The 23,278-nt window shown below is 40.3% G+C and overlaps 1 long non-coding RNA gene across 3 annotated transcripts in view; it reads right to left on the reverse strand.

Annotated features, from left to right (window-relative positions):
• Positions 1 to 23,278, reverse strand: part of LOC144246565 (uncharacterized) — a 538,094-nt gene that overhangs the window by 379,557 nt on the left and 135,259 nt on the right. For all 3 annotated transcript variants that reach the window (XR_014956250.1, XR_014956249.1, XR_014956251.1), the window contains one exon: positions 1 to 22,964. This exon is cut by the window's left edge and continues 24,669 nt beyond it. This is a non-coding gene — a long non-coding RNA (uncharacterized LOC144246565). The remainder of the gene's footprint in view (positions 22,965 to 23,278) is intronic.

A 23,278-nucleotide genomic window follows, 5' to 3' on the forward strand; every position in this document is an offset into this window, starting at 1 on the left:
TAGAACTGAGAACATTAAATTCTGCTGCGCTCCAGCTTCATTATTCAGTACACTACTAAGCATTCTGCACCAGGCAACGTTTCTAGATTGATTTAAGATACCGCCACAAGCAATAATCAAGTTATGAGGGTGTAAAACATAAGAGAATGACAGCAATACCTGCACTGAGAGGAAAAATAATTACGCCCTCAAGGCCAAACTAAGGTGGAAAGTGCCTTCAGGCATGGAGTCACATAACTCTCAATATTTACCTCAAAAGGCTGTACCCCTCATCAGGATGAAATAATGTTTAATTACCATCAGCTAGCTTTCATTACATGCAAATATTATTTTCAAAAATCATCTTGAATTCACTTGTATTACTAAGTAGCCCTAAGAGTTCTTAAATCAAGGAGCAGCAAGTACTCTTGCAGGAGAGCAACCAAACTCAAAGTCCTACAGCAGACAACTAGGCTTTCTTTACAAAGACAAAACCAAGTATTTTGAGTTACTTCCCTCTTTTTTATCCTTAGTCATTCCCCCACTCCCAAAGCATAAACCCTTACGATTAGCAATTTCCCAGTAATTGTAGACAAGAGCATATGATTGTATCTGATGAGCAGAAAATAAAAGCCTTGTTTGATTTTTCCCTAAAATCCAGCTGGATGCTTTGGAACAATCCTAGAAAGACCATGATTTCACTGCACTACACAGAAGCTTAATTTCAGAATTAGACTGATAAAATTAAGACATCAATTCTGGATTATCACATAAGAAAATCTGATTTGAAATACTTTTCTTTAAAGAGATGTTCTTTTGCATTTCATAATGCAAAATGTCTTATCAAATTATTAATATATTGTGAGAATAGTCATACATCCCAAATTAAGTATTCAGCTGCATGAAACAAATGCTAGAATTCACAGAGCAGCCTTTCCTTTTTTCCCTGCCAATAAATCAATACAGGTTGCTGAGGTGCAATTGAAAACTTATATATGTTACAAACCTTACTGTCTAGATGAAAACCTAAATCCTGGTGTATTGAAGAAGAAATTTCTCTGAGGGAGAAAGATTTTTTTTCCAGCTGATGCTTTTCTAACCATCTGCATGAGTGAGTTACAGCTATTTCTGCTACACACAACTCCCAGTGAAAACAGACAACTGCTTTACAAAAGCCCTCAGAAAAGGTCAGGCTTGTAACTGATAGCACAAACCAAGACTGTCATCGTCTCTCCTGTGACACTCAGTTCTCGTTAGTTCCAATCACAGATAACAAATGTGGAATTCAGCTCCTCCCTTCTCCATTCATAAAACTCAAGGAGCTTCTGGGAGATGGAAGAAATGGAATAAGCATATTCAGTCATTGTGGAAAAAGTAGCAAGGTAAAGGAGGAGAGGAAGGATGGCAGCAGGAAGTTTGCGTCTCCAACATCAGCCTGTGGGGAGGACAACAGTGAGAGAAGCCAAACTTTTATCCTTCCTTCAAAGTTGTCAGAAAGTAGAAACAAATGAACTCACCATACTGGCTTGAAGATAATAATGTGTAATTTAGGTTATAAAGGATGAATGCAGCCTGGAGCCTCCTCGAAGTCTCATTAGCCCACAGACCCTTGCAGGAAAGTCTGAGCAGAATAGTATCTCAAAAAGAGCTGCTGCTTCTTCAGGGAATCTGTCAGATGAACACTATTAGCTATTTCAGCATCAGTTTAAGAAGGTATAAGGGAAAAGAAGTTCTACTGTGCAAGCAGTGCCATCAAGATAAGACCATCTGTCCTGATGTAATGAAACTTGTTTAGGCAACCTTGGTCAAGTGAAACTGGGAGCAAACTAAAAATATTGCAAACCAAATTACTATCCTCAGTCAGCTGAAAACCGTACAAGTAGGTAACATGCAGTAGTGGCAGCGTGCCCAGGCAGCAGGGACACGGCTATGGTCCATGAGTGCTTGCCAGCATCTGGCAGAGTGCTAAGGGAACACATGCTTCCCATTACTCTAAGAGACAGAGGATACATTAGAGAGCATCCTACTCCCAGAACTATGAGCACAAAGCACTTATGAACAAGGCTGTCAAGGCAGCAGGGGCAAAACACTTACTTCTTAACACCTCTCTTTAGCTGCTGCATTTAAATGCATTCCAACTGATTGCAAATTACAGCAGTATTTGAAACATTATTTCTTCTTTGTTTCTACACACCTTATTATGCCTTTTTCCTACACGTGTAAGAATATGAATCAGAGGAAATGCAGAACACTGACTTCAGCATTAACAGCCAAATACATGCCTGTTCCTCTGACATCCATTTGTGAGTGAATTTATTGAGAAATTATGATGATTTGGTAGAATCAATTCTAGGATTTTAACATAAGGAAACAAGCTCATAACAGCTGAGCAAAGGAGTTCCCTTCTAACTGCCTTTACTGCTACTTCCAGCAGCCAGCATTCCCAGGAATGCTGATGGAAGGTGCATTGATGGTTGGAACAGATATCACACACACCTCCTGCATTGAATCAGAAAAAATAAAGAGAATCAAATCTACAGAGACACAAAGACATAGATGTCTAAACACCTGACCTGAGAGATGAAGAGACTCCAAGTCTGTACCCAAGAAGACAGGAAATATTACAACTACACACAAGAGACAAGCAGAGTTAACAATCACTCCACTGCTCCCAAGACATGCTGTGATCAAAGCCCTGACTTGGTTCTACACTCCACAGCTTAATGTATCTTCACAGGTGACTGAAAAGAGTAAAGTAACTGTAAAGATTCATTTTATACCATTTTAGTTTGCAAAAATACTCCATGCTTGAGCAGATAAAATTTCATTAACAGTTTTCAGGAATCTGATAAGAATCCTTGCTATAATTAGAGCTGTCAAATGGCAACATAGGACTTTGCGATAGGGAGGAGAACATAAATGGGGAGGTAGGATGGCAATGAAGAACAGACATGAAACATGACCAAAAATTTGAAATAAAGGAAGCCTCACACAGGCACAAAATCCTGGTGTGTAATGATTTTTTTTCTCCTGGTAATAACTGTTTGGCAAGTGCCAGTCACGTATGCAGTCCCTGGTTTAGTAGGTACTGTTCCAGTTTTCAGTAGTGTTACTTGAAAAGCCAATATATACCAATCAAATGAAAACAACTGTTTCTTCAAATAGTCTCTTTCCCTCAAGATATCAATTCTGAATTAGTTATGCCAGAATTTTTTATTCCTTCCCTGAAGGTGCACTATAACCACTACTTCCTACATTCTACAGTTCTTGTCAGTTAATAACTCAAACCTTCCTTCTACTAAATTACCTGGACAAAAGAAAGAATACAAAGAGCTCTATGCAGCAATGAATGGAAAGTACAAGCCTCATGAAACTGCTGGAACAGCTTACACCCCTCAGAGCTTGCAGAAACTTCAGCCACATCTGAAGATTCAAGCTGAAAACAAAGTATATTTAAACCTCTTTAGCAGTCTCCCAGATTATTCACAGACTATCTGGCCTCAGATCTGTTTACCCTGGTTAAAAAAGTACACTGAGATAAGGCTTTTTAAAGTCCATAGTGACCCCTGCTTTCATGTGTCTCTGTTCTGGAAGCTGTATTTTCCTGACTGTGATCTACCAGCTACTTTCAGGACTGCTACCACCTGTGTCACAAAGATAAAAACGTTTCTAAAGTAGCATTGTTATTGTGTTATTGAGGACAACATTTAATAACTATTTGCTGTCAGAGGCTTTAAGTCACTTACTTTACCAGAGCTGCTCTGCATTCCATGCCTTCCTACATGCTAATTTGGAACATAAATTCTTTTCAGCTGTATCTCATTACTATACAAAATAAGCAGCTCACTCCTCCATCACAATTACTCAAGTTCATCCTCCTCTTCTATTATCTTCAGTGACAAACCAACAGAGAACGTGAATTCTTCTGGCCTTTATTGTGCCAACAGTACAAGAAAACCAAGAGTGGGCCGTAGACAAGTCCTGAGAAACTGCAAGAACCACAAGCCCCTGAAGTTTTATAGAATTCTTGTCTATTTCTTCTAGACTCCTTGAAAAAATCTCATCAATACCCTTGTTTTAACATACAACTGCAACTTTACTTAAAGTATCAATTCTTCATTAGATTTGGATTTACAGCAATTTCAGTTATGCCTATGACATACATGCTTTAAAAGCTAGGAAGGCTACCTAAAAATAAAAAATTGTTGTTTGCATAATAAATACAAAAAACATATAGTGGTATCTGAGGATCTCTTTTTCCCAAATGTTCAGCCAACGTACTATGGATGCTTTTACTTTTTGCAGGTCTTTTTAGTTAATGAATCTTTTTGGAAACCCATAGGTTTGTTCCTATAATGTTTGCAAGGAACAGGTTCCTGATGAAGTCTTCCAGAGAAAATCAAGAAAAGCATCAATAGCTCATCAGGACACACACCTGCTCCCTCAGACAGAGATCTGAGGATGAGAACAGAGCTGGATCCCAGGCTGCTGGGCAGCAGCACCCACCACAGGGACAGGCAGTTCTAGGGGTGCATCGCAGCTCCCCGAGGTGCTGCCCGTGTGCATCCAGCTGGGGCTTCTGAAATGCCTGATATGCTGCCATGCCAAATCCACAAGACATGGGATTTTCTCGGATCTCATGTAGTGCCACTGTGTCTTTTAATATGCATTAATATGGATTTCTGTTTGTTATGGTTGTGCAGCTGTTTTTAAAGTCACCTATACTGCTCTTCACAAGCCAGACTGTCTCAGACTGAGGAGAGAACCTCCTCCACTAAAAAGATTAATACTACCCAAACCTGTACTCTCCACAAACATTTGATAAGCTTTTTTAAATGAAATTGCATAATTTTCCTTTATCATCTGCAGTCAGGTATAACCAGCATGTATATGATAAAGATACTTTTTAGAGATATACCCAACTCCTCCTTAACATATCCAATGGGCAGATTTATACATATATCTGCTATAAATATAGAGATTTATTATGGCTCTTTCACCAGTAAGCTCAGAAGAAGGAAAAAAAAATTATTTAAGGTTGGAGTTTTTTTGATTTGGATACTATTGAATCTTGCTCTCATTTGAAAGCAGATTTCTTTCCACTTTTACTTACTTAGATTTAAAACTAGAAACAGACACATTTATTAGGATTTTACCTCCTTTCAATTAGAAAAAAAATACCATTAATTTGAAGTTGGGGGAAACAAGGTCAAGTGCAAAGAAAACCACCAAGTATGTTTATTTACAAATACATGTGACACCATCATAGCACTGAAGGCACCTGTAATAGTACAGCCCCCACAAAGACTAAAAGACTATTATCCTCACTACAGACCCTCCTCTGGATGATTAAGAGTCAGATTCTTGTGAAGTCAGCATGAATCTTACTGGTGTACTTCATTAGATATTAGTTTTTTTCATTTTATTCATTCAGCCATTTTAGAAACTAAAAGACAGCTTTTCCATTCTAGGAGTCAGTCACCTTAGTTTGGTTTCCCATACATGTTTGTGTTCCCCAGTTGGAAGAGCTGCTGCTGTGCAAATAACTGAGACAGCAATCACAGCTAGAGAAACAGCTTCAAGCTTCCCCATTATATTTCTCCCTACTGAGAAAATATTTGTTCCATTCTTCATGAAGAAATTTAATTTTCTGGATTCTTTTAAAACTCCTAAATACGTACTTCGCTTTTCTTCCTATCATCACTTGCACACTTAATAAACTGAAAGAAAAACATAAAATGAAACTCCTCCCTATATTCCTGTCTGGCAAGGATCAGCAGAGTTGTGAGTTACACAGCATCCTATAAGTAGGGCTCGCCTTTGTTTAAATACTTTTACTTAGATGCTCACAAGAGACAGGTATTCCTTGGACTTCAAGTAGTCTCAGCTTTTATGTATCTTCACTGGCTGCTTTGCAGACAGAAGAGGAGAGGAAAATAATGCTTCTCAGAGGTGGCAGACACCAGCTACTATCCGCATGCTAAGTTGTTCCTTCTTTTGCTGGAAAAATTTGGTATTCGTGTATAGAAGCATTTACAATCTACTCCTTCCATTTACCATGCAGACTCTTAGTATTCAGTTCTTACCTTCTCTATGGTCTGTTCCAGCTTTTTTTTTTCTCCTTAATTTTGCAGGCTCTCATCTTCCACTATCCACCTTTTCAAGAGCAGCCTGTTTCCCAGGGGATCCAGAAAAACATCTCTCATGTTCTCGAGCCCAGGCCAGAACTGCAAGGCTAAATTACTTGCAATATATGCCACATCCCTGATCCTTTGCCCTCCATAGAAAGGAGGTTGAGCTAATTAAAGAGAGTAATAGTCAGGTGGAGGATAAGCCTGCCAAAGGCCCAGGTGAGCACTCCCCTTTCCATGCCTTTCCTCAGTAACCCTGTGGATGAAAGAAAACTGGCCATTGAAAAAAACCCAGAAATACCCTCCCTGATGCAAGGACAAGCTTCCTGCCACACACAGTGTGCTCGCAGTGCTAGGGGAAAGAAAACCACAAAAATATCTGAGCTAATCACATGTGAATGGTCACAATTTTATATTTAACTGCTTGTATCACCTCATGAAAGAACTACTACCAACTGCTAAAAAACCTGGGACAAGCTAGGGTACTAGATTTTAGGCAAGGTGCGAGGGATCTCTTATCTATCATTTACCTACCAAGGGAAAGGGAATAAGCAGAGACTTTGTTGATGAGAGAGACAATGGTCAGAAATATACCTTAGCAATGCTGGCACTCACATGTGTTGAGAGGAGGAAGGGCTGCTTGATTTATGTTGGCCAGAGAAACCTCACATGGAAAGCAGTTTTCATCCCCTCCACTTCATCAGGGCTTCACTCGTTCTGCAATAACTGTCCCAAGAACTCACACTTGAGAAACCACATCATTCTGAGCCTCAGGTGAGAGAGCAGTTAGTTTCTGAATTTATGCTATCTAGTGCTTGACTGTAAAGTTTAGATTTTCATGGGCTATCTTTTCAACATACATAAAGGGCTTAAGCTAAAAAGCAAAACTTTCCAAACGACACATTATCAGCACAAAAAAAATAGAGCTCTTTGGGTTATCACAAGTTCCAATAACAAGTGAAAACAATATTTTGGGAGTTGTCAACACTTCACTGTAGAGCTGAATAATTGCAAATAGCTGGGGAAGGGAAGATAGTATTTCCAGATGACAGGAGAGAAGGTGGTGAGAGGAAAGAGTCAGCACCTTCAAGCAAGGGCAAGAAAAGAATACTTATCACTGTCATCTAATTAGGTCACAGGGGAACTCGGTAATAAATTCCACATAACAATGCAAGCTAGAGGCACAAAGAAGTGATTTGGTAGGGTGATGGCAAATCAGAGTACTTCCCAGCTGGTGACACACTTTCTTACTAAAAAGCCATGTATTCAAGTAGAGCTTTTTTCTTTCCTGTTGTGTATTTCCCACTGAGAAACTGCTGTGCATTTACAAATTGATGGCCACAGAGACCCTCTGTGTTCTGAGCACCTAAGCCTCAGTTAAATGTTGCTGGACCCTGCAATGTACTTCTGCTTTAAACATACAATATTCTCCTTGGAGTTCAGCAAAAATGCTTTTACTTCTTTATTGAATATGGCAATCCCTTAACTGTGACTAAAGCCAGTTCACCACGATTTTTGTCATGCCAAGACAACATAATTTTCCTTCTGTGGTACATCAATAGTGATGTTTCTTCTTCATCAACATACTTTTCTATTGCAGAACTATGTCTTTACTTGGATTTCCCTAAGGGTCAGCACTTAACCTGACCTGTTACAGGGGTTTAGGGGTTTCAAGAGTTTACAATGACCTTGCTCCCCACTTGTTTTGCTGAAGAAGGAACCAGGTGATCACAGGGAAGCCCTGGTCTACAAGATACTAACACTCTGCACTTCCTGAAACTAGAATAAACATTTCTCTACATAGTAAGAGAACTCATCTCCTAATGACTTGATAGTACAGTGGCTTTAGTGCATTATATTACTGTATATAAATCCAAGGGAACACGCCACTCAATCACACTCACTTATATTTAGGGCTCTCCTTAAACATCAAAGCAGCATTACAACTGTGTGTATCGTCAGTGTAGACAAAGGTGAAATGTTCACACTGGTGAGAAGGACAAGATTAAAAAAGCCATATCAGTCAAGTGGAAGCAAGGATGGAGAAGGGGAAATTAGGGCATGGAAGCAACAGAGGGAAAAACTCCAAAGCAGCCCAGCGTGTATTAGGTATAATCTCAAACAAGCAATGGCAGTGGGAGGTGGAAGGAAGGCCAAGAGGGAGATGCAGAAGGTTGAAAGCGAGATGAGAGGCATATACACTTGGACAGTGGAGACTCCATGTAAAGATCCAGAGAGGAAAGAAGCTGTCTTTGGAGTATCTGTGAGAAAAATTCAGAGCTCAGGGGAAATGTAAATATGGCACCAGGACATATGATTTATATCCAGGTGTATTCAGGTGAAAAAGATAAGGAAAATTTATGGGATTTCATGGATTGAACTTCTCAAAAAGGTCCTACAGTGTCAATGGATTCCCTTTTTGCCATGAACTTGATGTGATTCCTGACTGAGAAGGCTTTGCTACCCAGTCAGTGTCTTATAGTAGAATAAATGCTCATTTCTGCAGGTTTACATACCAAAAGGAAACTTCAGCCTCAATACCCAGAAAGGCAGTGGCACTAAAAAAAGTCACCAGTTTATGCTGTGTGATTTGGAGAAGAACCATCTGACAGACTTCAGCAAAGGCACCATGTCAACAACAACAGAAATTCCTCTTTATAACATAAAGAAATACAGAGCTATGACTGTAGTGTAGGGTTTTCCACTGAGAAATTAAGTATATATACTAAAGTATTTCTTTAGGAAGCCTGCCTGGGAAATTGTGTGTATATTTAACATAGTGGAGAAAGCATTTAAAAGTAGATCAGCCTTGCAAAGATACTGCCCTTTGGTAAGCAAGGTCAGCAAGAGCCTGAGTTATCCACCACATAACAACCCATCTGCCTTTATAAACCTGACAGCAGCTTGGTTTTGTTCTCCTGAGAGCGCAGGAGAGGTGCAATGATTTCACATGCAGTCAGTTTTATTAGTTCCTGGAAGGAAAGCTGGTAGTGCTGTAACTCCCTTTTGTAGAAATGTTTGAAATGCCCAGTGACTCCAAATGGCTTTGTTAGTCGTGCCAACCCTGCAGGGTATGAAAGAGCATATTCTTCCCATTTACTTCCAGACCTTGCAATAGCAAGGCTGTTTTTGAGCTATTTAGGGTTACAACCTGTGTGTAACCCATTGAAGAACATTTCTGTCAATCACCTTTTGATGTGTTTCCTGCTTTTAACCTTTTAAGTATTAAATATTCATATTATAAAAGCTTCTGTATGCCGGTCCTTTAGCAATTTTTCTTGAAGAAGAATGATCTTAAAAAAATTAAAATCCCCTAAGAAAAAGTTAAGGTTATAATTTCAGTTTACCAGCACCACTTGTACAAGAAAAATGCTACAGATAATGCAACATGTGCAGGTGCACGTTATAAGGAAAGCTGCTTATTATATTAGTAGTGTGTGCACAGTTGCCTGCATATTTTATATAGATATGTCCCTTCTCACAAGGGGATTATTCCATATTATAAAATGCACAGAAAATACATTAGCAAATGGGTTGCCATTTCTTGATGTAAATATATTTATCTGCACTCAAAGTGCCCTTATTTCATTTTTTTCTGGGTGGGAGAGAGGGGTGGAGAAGAATAATAGCAAAGAAATTATTAAGATTCAAAGAAACAGCCTCACATTCCCTGTTAATGGTTATTTCAGAGCAAATCCTTTGCCACAAACTTGTCTATTTATTCCCAATTATAGAACAGTAAGAATAGTAGGAGACATAAAATACTCCATAATCTTCTTCAGGCGAGCGAAACTGAATTATCCTGGAACAAACAATGATAAATACATGTTTGCCCCCAATACTGCAAATGTCTTTAAGATGCTGTGTTGCATATAAGCAAAACTTTATAAAGGGAAGGCCTTGTAAAATCATGGCTCAGGCCTGTTACTTCAGCTGAGCAGAAAAGGACTATGGGAAAGTGACTCAGCTGAACTAGAGGTAGAAAAACAAATTATATAACTATTTCATGTTCACATTGTGGTGTATGGTGGTTGGTTGGATGATGTTTGTTATGAATTAAAACTATGTAGCTGATAACCGGCTAAATGCTTTAAAAGGTCTGGTTTTTGAATAAAACATCTCTCATTTGCACCTGCCTGGGGACTCTGCCTCTCTTCAGACCCTCAACCCACAATGCTGTACTTATCCAAAGCCTTTTTCTCAACTCTTTATCAATGTGACTCCTTCAGCATGACTAATGGCAGGCAGCCTTGCTCTCTTAACCTTGCATTTGCATTCCCAGCAGCATGTCCTTCGCAGTGCTGAACAGTGTTTGCCATTTCCTTTCAGTGCAGGCATAGGCATCAAACACTTCATGCAGGATAACATGTTTTAACAGCTTTATAGGGCTGAACTAGTCAGCCAATCCAAAGAGCTTCAGCCTTTAAAGTAATTTTGGAGCCACCATGCGGTTGCCAGAAATAGAGGTAAATAGAGGACAAGAGAAATGCATCCCATGATGGGATTAAATAACTGTGGGCCAACAAACACTTGTTAGATTAGGAAATTTGGTTCTTGCAAGGTCAACAGATAGTTTGGGGCTGAAAGTAAATGCTAAATTGCAAATGCTGTCTTGGCAGCAGACAGAGGCAGACAGGATAGCACTGCTGAGGATGCTGCTGATGCAGGAGTCAGTGCACATGGGGCAGCTGCAGGACACATCTCCCTCCATGCAGGGGCTCAGCCTGTGCAGCAAGTGCTGCTGGAGGCACTGGTCAGCAGCTCACAGAGGGCAAAAAACTACTTATTCCCTTACAGTCTTCTCTTACCTTTGCCAGAATACAAGATAAGCATTTAAAATTTTCCTATCCAGGCATTTAAAATTCAAGAGTGATCCCAAAAAAAGAGTATTATGGAGTACAAATACAACGAGTTACTGAATATTTTTCAACATAGCAGAAGGTGGTGTGAGCTTCCCTGTGGTACCTGTGTCCCCAGTAGGAGGGACAGAGGGTGAGAATATACCAACAACTGACTTTGATTATAAAGGAGCAGGGAACATTTACTAGCCCCTGAGGATGCACTTACTTATCACTGAGCTCTAAAGAGTAATTCTGAGGTTATTTCAGCCATTCCGCAGAAGTGGGGCAAGCTGTCTCACTTTTGTCATGGGGCAGAAGCATTTTTGCCTGATAATTGCCATGAAGCTGCTGCCAGGTAGGAACTGACCTCTTGCTTTTGGAAGCAGCATCCTTCAGATTGTGCTGCAGCCTGTCCTCATGCCGAGGTACAGTGCCACGAGAACTGCTGCTGATGAAGGCAGCAGTCGAACCTCCTTGAACCCCTCCTCCTCCTCCTCCCCTCGAGGGTGAATTTGCCACTATCCAATGTCCAGCTTGTGGTTTTAATCTGCTATAGAGCTGTTTTGCATCATGTGATGGGTGCAGAAACTGCTGCAACTGCTGGAGAGGTTTTGTTCCTTTTGAGCTGTTTTCTCAGAGCTGTGCAGTTCTGCCACACACATGCAGCATTACTGTTTTGCACGGCCAGAGCCCACACACTGCTAAAGGGAGTCTGACAGAGCTGTTAGCCATACATTCAAACTCAGCCCTGAGAATGGCATAGAGAATATAGTAATTAGCTGTGCAGAGAGTAGGGAATATGTCATACTGAGGTCCATGTCAGTGACAGACACACAACTAATCAAAACGTAAAAATAGCAAGTCGTATACTGAGCAAAAAGTCCTTTGATGGAATCAAGCAGCATATATCAGTTGATCATCAAAACCCCCCAAAAGACAAAAAGAAAAATCCTTACATGTGATCTGCTGAGGATGTCACCAATATAAACTTCTCTACAGCTACAATCATGAGCATAGCCAGCACTCCCTTGAACCATGCTAGAGCAAGTTCTCTGTCCATCTGTAAGAAAACATTAACTTACTATCTCCAGTATTTACTGAGCTATCACAGCTCATGCATTATTTGTCAGGACACTTGAATAGTCTTTTTTTTTTTACATACCATCCAATGCTATTGTGTATAGTGAAAGCCACCACTCAGTCCACATCAATACTATTGCCAAAAAACCCAAACAATCTCTCTTATGCTGGAATAGAGTATAACAAATGGAAGAAAATTACCCCCACATGAAAATTGGAACATGGCACAAGGTAACGGGAATGTACATCTAGAAAAGCAACCAGCTGCCTGACTGCAGCACACAGCCATACTCTGTTCAGTGTATCTGGAGGGCACAAAAAAAGGAGTAAGGGAGGAGTGGAGAAAGGGAACACCAGTCTGCAGTCCTGACTGCTTCTGGAGCATGATAGCAACTGGGTCATAAAGAAGTTGCAAACATGCTTCAGTAACCACCGAGAGGAGCAGCAAAGACATATCTGCAAAGTCCAGGTGACCTCCAGATGTCTGACTAGGACTGCAGTGAGGAGGAGAGACACCCACTAGTCCCATGTGAGAAATGCTGCATTTCACGCTCCAGGCAAGAGACTGGAAATTACTTTGGGTGGGAAAGAGAGGCTCAGGATTGACCCGACACCAAAAGCAGAGAGGAAATTATGAAAATAGTGACAGGCAGAGGCTCAAGCAGAGCTTGAAGTACTCCTGATCATGGATTTTTCCTGTGATATCCAGAATCAGATTTCAACACGGATTTCTACTAGTGTACTCTTACTCTGCATTAAGAGCTTAGTAAATACCAATTTATAGCTGAAGAGCACAATTACAGGTTATGAAATAGGGTTTATATGCCCTTCTCAGAATTCTTTCCAGTGCATTTCCATTTTAAATTATATACACATTTTAGAGGACTCCCTTTTAAAGTGCAAGAACATCTTACAGTTTGGGTTTTTTTTATATTTTGCCAACATGCCTTTGAAGTTCAGGACAGCAGCAGTGCATTTAACTTAATTTTTCCTCTTACTTTGACTTTCATGTTGTATTTCCTCCTGTTAGTGAAAACAATGTGTCTCAGTTTATAGACAAGTTTAGGAGAAAATGCTCTAGAATGAGTGTTTCCCCTAAAGAAAAAGGGCTTCAGCAATCCAATTTCTGCCAATGAGAAAATGAAAACCAGTGGGTAAAAGTACAAAAAACCAACTGTTAATTGACAAACAAAGTGCCTGTGTGGTATGGGAAAAAAAATTAATAGATGCTAGATATTGAACGACCAGAACCTCACTTACCCCTCCCCCCCCCCACACACAGAACAAAAAAACCCAAAATACCAGAGAAAGAAACAATTTGGCTAGCCATGTGGTGGGGGGGAACAAAATGGCACTGGCTTTTTGTCTCAGCGAAGGGAAAAGTTCACACACAGCTTGGACAAAACAGATGGGAACCTGCTGAACTTCTGGCGTTGGTCTCCCCCCCGCAGCAGATGAAACTGGTGAGTTTTGGTGCCATTTCTCATGTTGGTTCAGCTTTTCCCAAGGTCTGGGGCCAGGCAGAGTGGTTCCTGTGGCTCCCCACAGGTACCAGCCACGGTCTCCTTGTGACTGTCTGACCTCAGACCACAGCCAAGCCAAGCAGCTCAAGAAAAAACCAAAGGCTGCTGAAGGATTGCTGCTGCAGTGTCTCCAGGCCTGGGAAAGGGGGAAAAAAGAAGCTTCTTCATTAAGCCAACACAAAACCAAGCTGGCTGAACAACAAATCACCCAGTGACACGCACCGAGAGAGCCTTGAACAAAACCAGCGCAGGAGCCCCAGAGCTCCCACCACTGCTCCAGACCCACCCCAAACTCCAGCAGCCACTTCTGGGCATAAAGCAGATGATCTGGGAATAGAGCAGCATCATAAAATAACCTCAAGATACAATGAAGATTGCAGATTGCCCCATCCCATACCATCAACTTGAGCTGCAATGACACTGCCAAACGCCTCCTGCAAACTGACATCAGGAACCTGGGCTGGTGACTTTTGTTTCACAGGGAAAAGGGCCAGTGTTTGTGTTCAGTGGCCCCGAGTGGGCCGCCTCTTCCTGGAATACCGCACGGTGCAGGATGCCTCCCAGACCCAAGATGTCATATTTTAAACTTTTTATCTGTATTGTTGCTCCTCTTCCATTGTTTATTGTGATCCAGAGGATCACTGGCTTTGTGTCCCAGTGTCACCTGAGGCATTTCAGCAGCACCTATGTCCTCAGCATTTTCTCTGTGTTCATTCTGCTGGAAGGTGGGAATTGTATTCTCATCAATGGGTTCTGAGAGAGAAGGGAAGGTGGACAGAAAATGCCCATATACAGGTACAATATTCCAGAAATTACATGCCTAAGACAATACTAAGTCATAATGGGAAGTACATTATACTTGTCCCTTCCACTGGTATCATCCTGAACCTGAATGCTGCAATTTCATATTTCTGACAATCAGTCTTCCCTTTGTTCCTACAGATTCCTTTTTAGTCTCTATAACTCTCCCTCTCATGGCATGCTTTTCCACAGCTCATACAATCCATGCCTTAACAGCAAGCTGGTACAAAACATAAAACTCCTCACACAATACAAGAAAGAACTGCATCTCTCTCCACTCCAACGAAGTCAGGACAGCTGAAATTCCTAACGGACTATAAAAATTACATGTCATACTTACTAAATGATTTCTACATCATTACTCCTGCCCTTAATGCCACTTTAAAGTCAATGAGACCTGAGGACACAGCAGTTTGCAGAAACTGCTTTTGTTTTGTAAGATGCAGAATACATCTGTTCAGCATGTAAGATGTCAGCACAGTTTTACTGTGCTCAGATTCAGTGACTTAATGGGCTTAAAAGTGGAGTGGATCAATTAGGAAAGCTTGTGCCCCAAGTGGACCATACTCCTTTCTGGAAGTCTGGATCAGAGGGAAAGGCTTGCTGCTCTGACCTGCCCACAGCCACATAAGTGGAACAGAAAATTGACAAAACCAAGGTACAAAGCCTTCATTCCCTATTCCACACAGAGATTGCAGGTGACTCCCGATCCTCATTTAAAACCACATGAACAAATCATATCAAGGTCTTTTCCTCTCCATAAGCTCAGCAACGTAAGCTGTTTTATCCCAGCCTCTTGCTAAAAATCTGTAATGAATTTCCTGACAACTTAATTCATTTTCGTTCAACCCTTTGAAGTTTCATTAAACTACTTTATTGGCCTTCTACAAACAATTTACCTATTTTTTCAGTGATAATAAACGAGAAGGAAGAAGCAGGTAAACAAAGAGAAATACACAGTCATCTCCACAATTAATTTTGGGGAAAAAATGTAACCATGTCAGTCAGTAAAGAGTAAAAAATAAAAGAGCAATTTCACTTAACATTAATGAAATTTTTACTGTAGAAAAGTTAATCCAAAGTGCTGTGGAAAGCATGGAATCAGTAAGGCTGGAAAAGATTTCTAAGATAGAGTCCAACCATTAACCCAGCACTGGCATCTTGCAAGAGATATCATTTTGTACTGGGAATTCACATAGTGGGGAAACAAACATGAGAAAAAATATTTTTCAGCTCCTCATGTCACAAAATTAGGTTTTTCCTAACTTACTGTTATCATCACTATCAGTGTAATTAGTAGCTGCCATGTTCAAGTAATGCTATTCCTGCAAAATTAACATTTTTAGAATAGAAATATTCCTGCAACATACTTTCCTAAGACACTAAACCTGTCATAAACAAAAAAAATAAAAAAGTTCTTCTCAATTATTTTATCTGCCATATCAAAAGGCGGGTGCTCATAAAATGTGATGAAAGCTATTTAATTCCATCCAAATATACACTACTTCAGTTAGATAAAGTGAGACAATAATACTTTTCATTATCAAAACTATGGTGACAATTTCAGCTGGATGAATATAAATGCATTATAATTTACCTGGCAAATGTTTAGTATGTTCTTTATTACTTCTCATTGTAAGTAAAGTTTCCCTTTTGCCTCGAACAGCTTGCCAAGAGCACATTTCTAAAGACACAGGATGATGCTGCCTAAGCAATAAGATTTTCTTCACTTTCCAAGTAAAAAGTATGTCAGTGAAGTTTCTCATTTGAGTGGGAAACCTTGAAGTACAGCTCAACAGCAAGACATTTCTCCTAGCCCAAGCAGGAAGTGCTACTCCAGCCTGCCTTCAGAGAGCCTTCAGTGGCAGGGAAGTGAATGGATATGCTTTCTGCTCCTAGAACAGCTTTTTTAAAAAAAAGTGTCAGCTAAACCTGACAAGAATGATACAAGGATGCTTCTGAAAACCTTATTGTGTATGTTGTGTCAGCTTGTGACAAGGTGCCAAAAGTTTCATTGGACAGAAAAAAGAACGGTCTTCCTTTCCCTACTGCTTCCACCCCAGATTTTAGCCACAGGATGACTTTCTGGCTTTCCTGAGAGCTTCTAATTAGAGGATAAAGAGCCTGAAACCCAGTTTCAGTGAACATTTATCCACTTGGACAGAAGGTCACTTTACAATGAGATTTTCCCTTAGATCAGTGAGAGGGAGGAACTGAGGAGAGGGAATAGCACGTTCAGAGGCACTCTCAGAAAGACTTTACAACCAGGCACAACAGGACTCCTGTAAAGGCTGACAGACTCTCTATTATTTATGTAAATCCTTTGTACTTCTTACATAGCAAAAACACTAAAATTGCCTTAACCAGCTAGTTGGCAAAGTGTTTATAACACATTCCCAATGTAGTACTTGGAATCCAGGTATATGCTAAATAAAGTCTGTTGCAGACGCGTTTGGCTTGGTGCTAAGGCTGTCTTCATACTGTACACAGATTATTTTGGTTAGCAAAAATGTTGACATAGGAGCTGCCCACTCCTTTGAAACACTGGGAAATACAAGCTAAGCTCAAAGAAATTTGGATTTAGTCCTTCATTTGGGACTGTGATGTTCAGGGACAAGATCCAGGCTCTCTGGTTTAAGAGGTAAAAATCTTGAGTGAGCTAGCAAATACTGACCATTTGTTTTTTGTCTGAGATATCAAAAATTAATTCTCAGACAAAAAAGAAGGCAAGGAGAAAGCCTTCCCTATTCCTGCCATGCCTTCCAATTCATGCTGGGGTATCTCCTTGTTCTTAACTCTCATAGCACCTGGAATGTGTGAGAAAATCCTTATTTCCCACATCTCTCTGTATGCTCAAGATGGGCAAGGTTGCTCAGTTCTCACAAGGTACTGAAAGAGGGAATAGAAGAGTGATGCCTGACCCCACATGCTGATGTAAAAGTGACAAAGGGCCATCCCTGCACCTCTCAGCACCCAACAGGAACACTTACAAGTTGGGAAGATTTTGGTTTGTCTGAAAAGGAAGGAGAACTTGAACCTGCAGCTCTACAGAAAATTTCTCTGATATTTAAATGGAAAACCAGTCTGTGTTTAAAAAACACAGTTCTATATACTTCTAAATTATTTTTCATAACATGAAATTTCAAGAACCTATTAAAAGGTCGAAAGTCTGGTTAATCCAGACAAATGACCCAGAAACTCCCAGGCATTTGAGGTTCACCCAGATCACTGCAAGCTAAATACCAGTCTGGTATTAATGTGAAAAGGATTATAGAGAGATTCTTTTCCACAGGATTTTTATTATCTATTTCTATAGAGTCTGAGACAATTAGGATCCCATCTGTTTATTAACATTCATCACCACATGGGCAGATTGTTCTTTCAAGTGTCTTCAAGAGCTGCCATCAAAACTGAAGATATATAATATTTCTGAACACGAGCTCCTAGTTCCTCATGCCATGTTCAAAGGATGATCAATGGAAAGGAATTTCCTATTCAGAAAAAGAGTGGGTTTGGAAAAAAACCCTGGGATATACCTCTCATGAGTACCAATTAGAATCCCATTTACAAGCTCTTTAGTGTTATCTGAAACCTCTCCCACACAGCACAACAGGCTCAGGGGATTTTGCTACCGGCCAGCGTGGGAAACTTTAAAAGAGTCATTTTCCAATTATGCCATGCCTGAAGTGTTCAGCTCACTACAGAAAGTCCAGAGCCACCAGCTACCAGTTGTGATTAGCATACTATAATGGCATTTAGTTTAACCCATGGGACATCAGGTGGCTCACATGTGTAGTATAATAATTACCTTTAACTTAAATGGGTAAGTTTTACCTCTTAGAGACAAAGCTATTAATTTTCCATCTCTGTGGAAAATCAGTTATATATAGAGCCTACCTACTCCTACCTACTCCAATTACCTTTGCCTGGTTGTTGCACTGGTCACTCCTGCTTGGAATGAGTCTGTACTGCCAGAGGAGAGCTGTTTGTCAGCAATGCTAATGATAGTCTAATAAAGAGGAGTTTGATTTTAAAACAGGAGAAAAATGAACACTTATTGCAATAAATAAAAAGCAACAAAAGCAAGTTTCTAGGCAATGGTGACAAGAAAAATGAAAAGTATCCTGCTCATCAAGGTCACTGGGATGAACCAAAATACCAATAAAGATCAAACATCTTCCACCACAAATTTGTTCCATTTCTAGTTATGCCGAATTTTAGACTGTCCCATAGACCATCTGTAGAAATAGAGAAGTTCCACAGTCTTGCTGAATAATAATACCCAAAACATACTTTCAGAACATATGAAATTTTATTTTATTTATTTACAAGTTAAAAGTTTGTTAGAATAATTAATTCATTGAGAGAAAAGTTTTCCAGTTCTAATGGGCACCTATCTAAAGAGCTGTATGATGAAAAAAATAATCAATGCTAACAAGTGATATTCTATTGGAACATTATGTCATTTTTTCCAGAAATCATTCCTCGGTTTTCTAATATCTTATTGATTTATTTTCAGTTTCCTCATATTTATATGCTGACTTTTCACACTGCAGTAATATGAGTATTAAAGAACATAAACAAATTTTCCCTCATTCAAGCTATTTAGCTTCAACCAATGAGAACTGGAAGTGATTATTTTTCACAAGTCTGCACTCTGCAGGTTACCAATAGCTAGATAGCTATCATTGTGAAAGAAATGTCAACATACAATTTATATGCATGATATTTTTCTGTCCAAATGAAGATGCCAGCAAGATCAAAACACTTCTAGTTAGTATATAACAGTTAAACTTGGAGTTAGCAATTTTAACAGCCTACAATATGCAGGACACATCCATGGTGGGTACCATCCTTAATTATAATAGAAAAATTAATCATGTTCCTATGAAAAACAAAAGGCAATAGTACTGTAGTCCAGAAGTCCTACTCAAAGTTTAGAAGATTATGCACTGCTTAAAACACTGATAGTGTCTTCTTTCAAATTTAGCCTTTTTGATGCTATTCGTATGCTAAGCTCTCTAACAGTGGAGTTTAGGCAGCCATGTCCTATTACTGGCTTCCACAAACATCCAGCACTTTCATTTTCATTAAAAGCAGCACCACTACTTATCAGTTCCTTGGAGTTTTTGGAGGTTGCTCTTTCCCCAGTCTTCTTTTTTCTAGTCAGTGCATGCCCATGTGTGTAGACACAAATACCTATATATATGCAGGTAGGTATGTGTGTGTGTATGTATATATATGTAAATGCATATCTGAAATTAAGTACAGAGTCAGCAGCTTTAATAGTTTGTTTGGACCTCTGTTAAACAAATGCCCAAACCTCTTGACCCTCTCACACCTATTAGTCTCACCATTTCCATTACAATGTCAGGCCAAAGCTTTTCCCCATCCAGATGCCCAGCTTCAGTCATGAGTGAGTTCCCACATATCTACAGTTCAATGGTGTTTCCTGGACAGGATCTCTTCCCACAGGATATCTTGGAAAGAGGAGTTGTGTTTCACATGCCAGGGAGCAAGAGTTCACACACAGGATATTAATCTGTGGCAGCTGAAGTCCCATCTCCTCCTCACAGAGTGGCTGAAGGCTCTTATGGGCTCTCCTATTTCTGTTTGTAAAAGTCATCAGCATGATTCTTGTCTCCTTCCAGTGAATGCCAGGGAAGAACTACAGGAAGTCCAGGAGAAATCTGGACAGTAGATAACTGACTGATTTTAATTGCTTGCAAACTCCATGTGAGTTATGAGCCAAAGGTCATCTACCTCTACATTCACATCCTAAGTGAAGATGTTTGGGTATCTTGAGTTCTGCAGTTTCTGGCTGTGCATTTATCCCATAATATATCGCCTTGGTTCCTGGGCTGTATTTACTCAGAAACAGAAGAGACACAACCAGGGTTTGTGTGTGTGGACATGTGGGGGTGCATGTGTGGGCAGACACTGGGCCTCAAGAGAAATTTCCTTGAAAAGGACAGCATCTCCAGCTAATTCTCCAAAAGACTACAAAGATGAAACAACACAGAGTTGTTTAATTTAGACAGTGCTGCAGGCCTTTCCAGGGCACAGCAATACAAGCATAGCTCAACTTTCTGAAAACCAAATAATTTACAGAGTTTCAAGGCTGCACTGGTGATTCTGCCCAAACACAAAGCCCAGTGTGTCTCCTCTACAATTCTGGTTAGATTTCTTTCCTTCCCTTCAATCCATGTTATTTTTCCTCATTAAGCAAACTTCATGCAGAATATATTTTGGAGGCCTACAGACTGGAACACTCCCAACTCTATTAGCAAAACCTTTAGTTCTTTGCCAAAGAGGCCTGAAATGGCCAGAGCTCAACCCAAAGTGGCAGCACAACAGCCCTCTCTCATCCCAGCTATAAATCATGGCAGGTACAGGTGGGAGGAAAAGTGCTTAAACCAAATCTCTGGTCACATAGAGAACCGTAACTCAGTATCACTGCACAGTCCCAGGCACAGAAATAAACCAGGGGCCAACACAGCCCCCAAGAAAGCAAGAAAAATTCCTGTCACTGGGATTTCTGTGCAGAAGGACTGGAACTTCTCTGCACACCCAGTGTTACAGAATTACATGAGTAATTCTGCTCACGCTTTCTCCCAAATAATCTAAAATACAAGAGTTGGATAGAGGTCCAAGCCACAAACTGTTTGTTACATCTCCATGAGACACAAGGCATATGCTCTCCACATGGAAAGTACAAGACTGTTGATCATTTCTGAGGGAAAAATTAGGTCCTTTCCACCCAATATGTTTTCAAGCTGAACTACTCAGCATCTAGGAAACATTCTCTCCCGTGTTCTGCCACTGAACTTGTTATGTCTATAAACAATGTGTTGACACTTGGGTCCGGGGACGAAGAATTTAAAGAATTTAAATAATTTTTCTTTCTGTTACTTACAGCAGCACTGAATTCTATTTCAGCACATAAGGGCTACATACACTCAGTCTTACAGCAGCCTGAGAGATTTTAACAGTAGGTTTTAATTGTTAAAGGAGTTCTCAAGTGATCGCTCAGTGAACCTGTCATGGCAATGGGAGATGTCTTCCTGTTCAGACTGGCTGAAAGATTTACAACATAATGTCTTGCTGCTGACTTCTGCAGAAAACCCTCAGGAATTGCTTGGGAAAGAACACAAATCCATGGCCATCTGCCCATTAGACAGATGTGCAAGGGAAAGCCAAGAACATGCCAGTATTTAAATGGTACAGGGAGTTACCTGTGTCTTGAAGAGCCTCACTGGGGAGAAGTCTGAGCAGCAGACTGAAGGGCTTTATTTCCCCTCAGCCACCCCTTCTTCTCACAGAGATTTTGACTGCTAACATAATCAGTTTTCCCAGCAAGCATAAAAAAATGGAAATTTCTGACTGCATTTCACAAAGTGAAACCTCTTGGTCCATCCCAGCCCGTTTTCAAAAAGCCACCACTAACACCTGGGAAGGACAAGCAGGCATCCTGTACCCTTTTCACTCCAAGCACTTGGGTGCTCCAGTGCCCACAGGCACCTTCCTCAGTACTGACCACTGCTGAGAGGCAGAGCTCCCTGCTGAGTTCAGAGATCCTCAGCCAGGCTCTGCTTTTCCTGGTACTTCCTTAATGGCCCAGGGAGCAGGACTCTCCTATGAATATTTAAGAAGAGATGCCTCACCTGGTAACAGGGCAATACCATGAGCCACAACTGCTCTTCTCCTTTATTGTCCCCCCCATTCCTGCTCCCTGTGGGGCTGAATACAAACTGTGAAGCAACTGGAAATTCAAAAATACTTATAAAGCATTATTAATACATGAGCACTCACTAGTTCAGAATGCAAAATTAAACCCTAAATAATTCAGTATTACTTTCTTTGCTGAAAAGTATTAAATACTATTTTTAATTAACCATCAATATTAATATATATTTAGAATGCCTCTAAAATAACTGGTAATTCCATGACTAAGCAAGCAGTGTAGATCAAAATGCAATCTCTATTTGCAGGATCCTACTCAACTGAGAAAAAACCAATCAGCAGACACAAGTGTCCCAGTATGTGGGGGCATGACAGAACATGAGCACAGGGATGCAGGATATTCCCCTGATGCTGCAGGTTGGGAAATGAAGCCATGGCACTTCCCTCTCTCCCTTCTGCCCAGGGGACACCAGTGCCAGTGGAGCTACGGGGACACCTTCCTTGGAAAGTCACATAACAGGCTGTACATGTACAGTCTTGCATTTCATCAGTTTTTAAATGATCTGTTAAAGCCAGAACTCACCAGTACTAGTCTTACAGGGAAAAGGGGAAAATGTCAAAGAGAAAGCTAGTAAATATAATCAAAGTGTAGGAAGAAAATACAGGTCACTACTACGAGACTAAACACTGAAGTGGAGCCAAACTTGACAAGATCAAATTTCCCCACCAAAAGCCACAGCCATAGTCCTTCATGTCATTACCTGAATCCATAGGAAGTTTATCCTTGTATTATGCCATGTGTAGGGCACTCTTCAGCAACAGACATTGCTCTTCTATTATGCTGAAGAAACGTTTTGGTGACAGAAATACTTGCTGGGCCTCTGATTGAAGAAGTTTTTAAGTTGTACCTTTCAATTATCCTGGAACTGAAAATCCATGAAAATGAGAAGCAGTAAGTCATGAGTTTAGTAAGAATAAACACATTGTTACTTTTTTAACCACTCTCTACTTTCACTTTTTTGAAAGTCCTGTCCATGCATTTTGTGCCCATCAGAGCTCAGTACAGGGCCAAATACATTTAACACTGCTGACAGTCAAAGAAAATAACCTGAGACAAATCCTAAGGAAAACTCTTATTCCAGACTCCTCTGAAGAATAATAGGCACTATTTACACAACTTCCCTATGCCAATATATCTCAATTAGAGGCCAGGCTTCAGAGAGAAACCCTGGAGAATCTT

This window comes from Lonchura striata, chromosome 6, assembly GCF_050655825.1.
Source record: "Lonchura striata isolate lonStrDom1 chromosome 6, ASM5065582v1, whole genome shotgun sequence".
Classification (NCBI taxonomy): domain Eukaryota; kingdom Metazoa; phylum Chordata; class Aves; order Passeriformes; family Estrildidae; genus Lonchura; species Lonchura striata.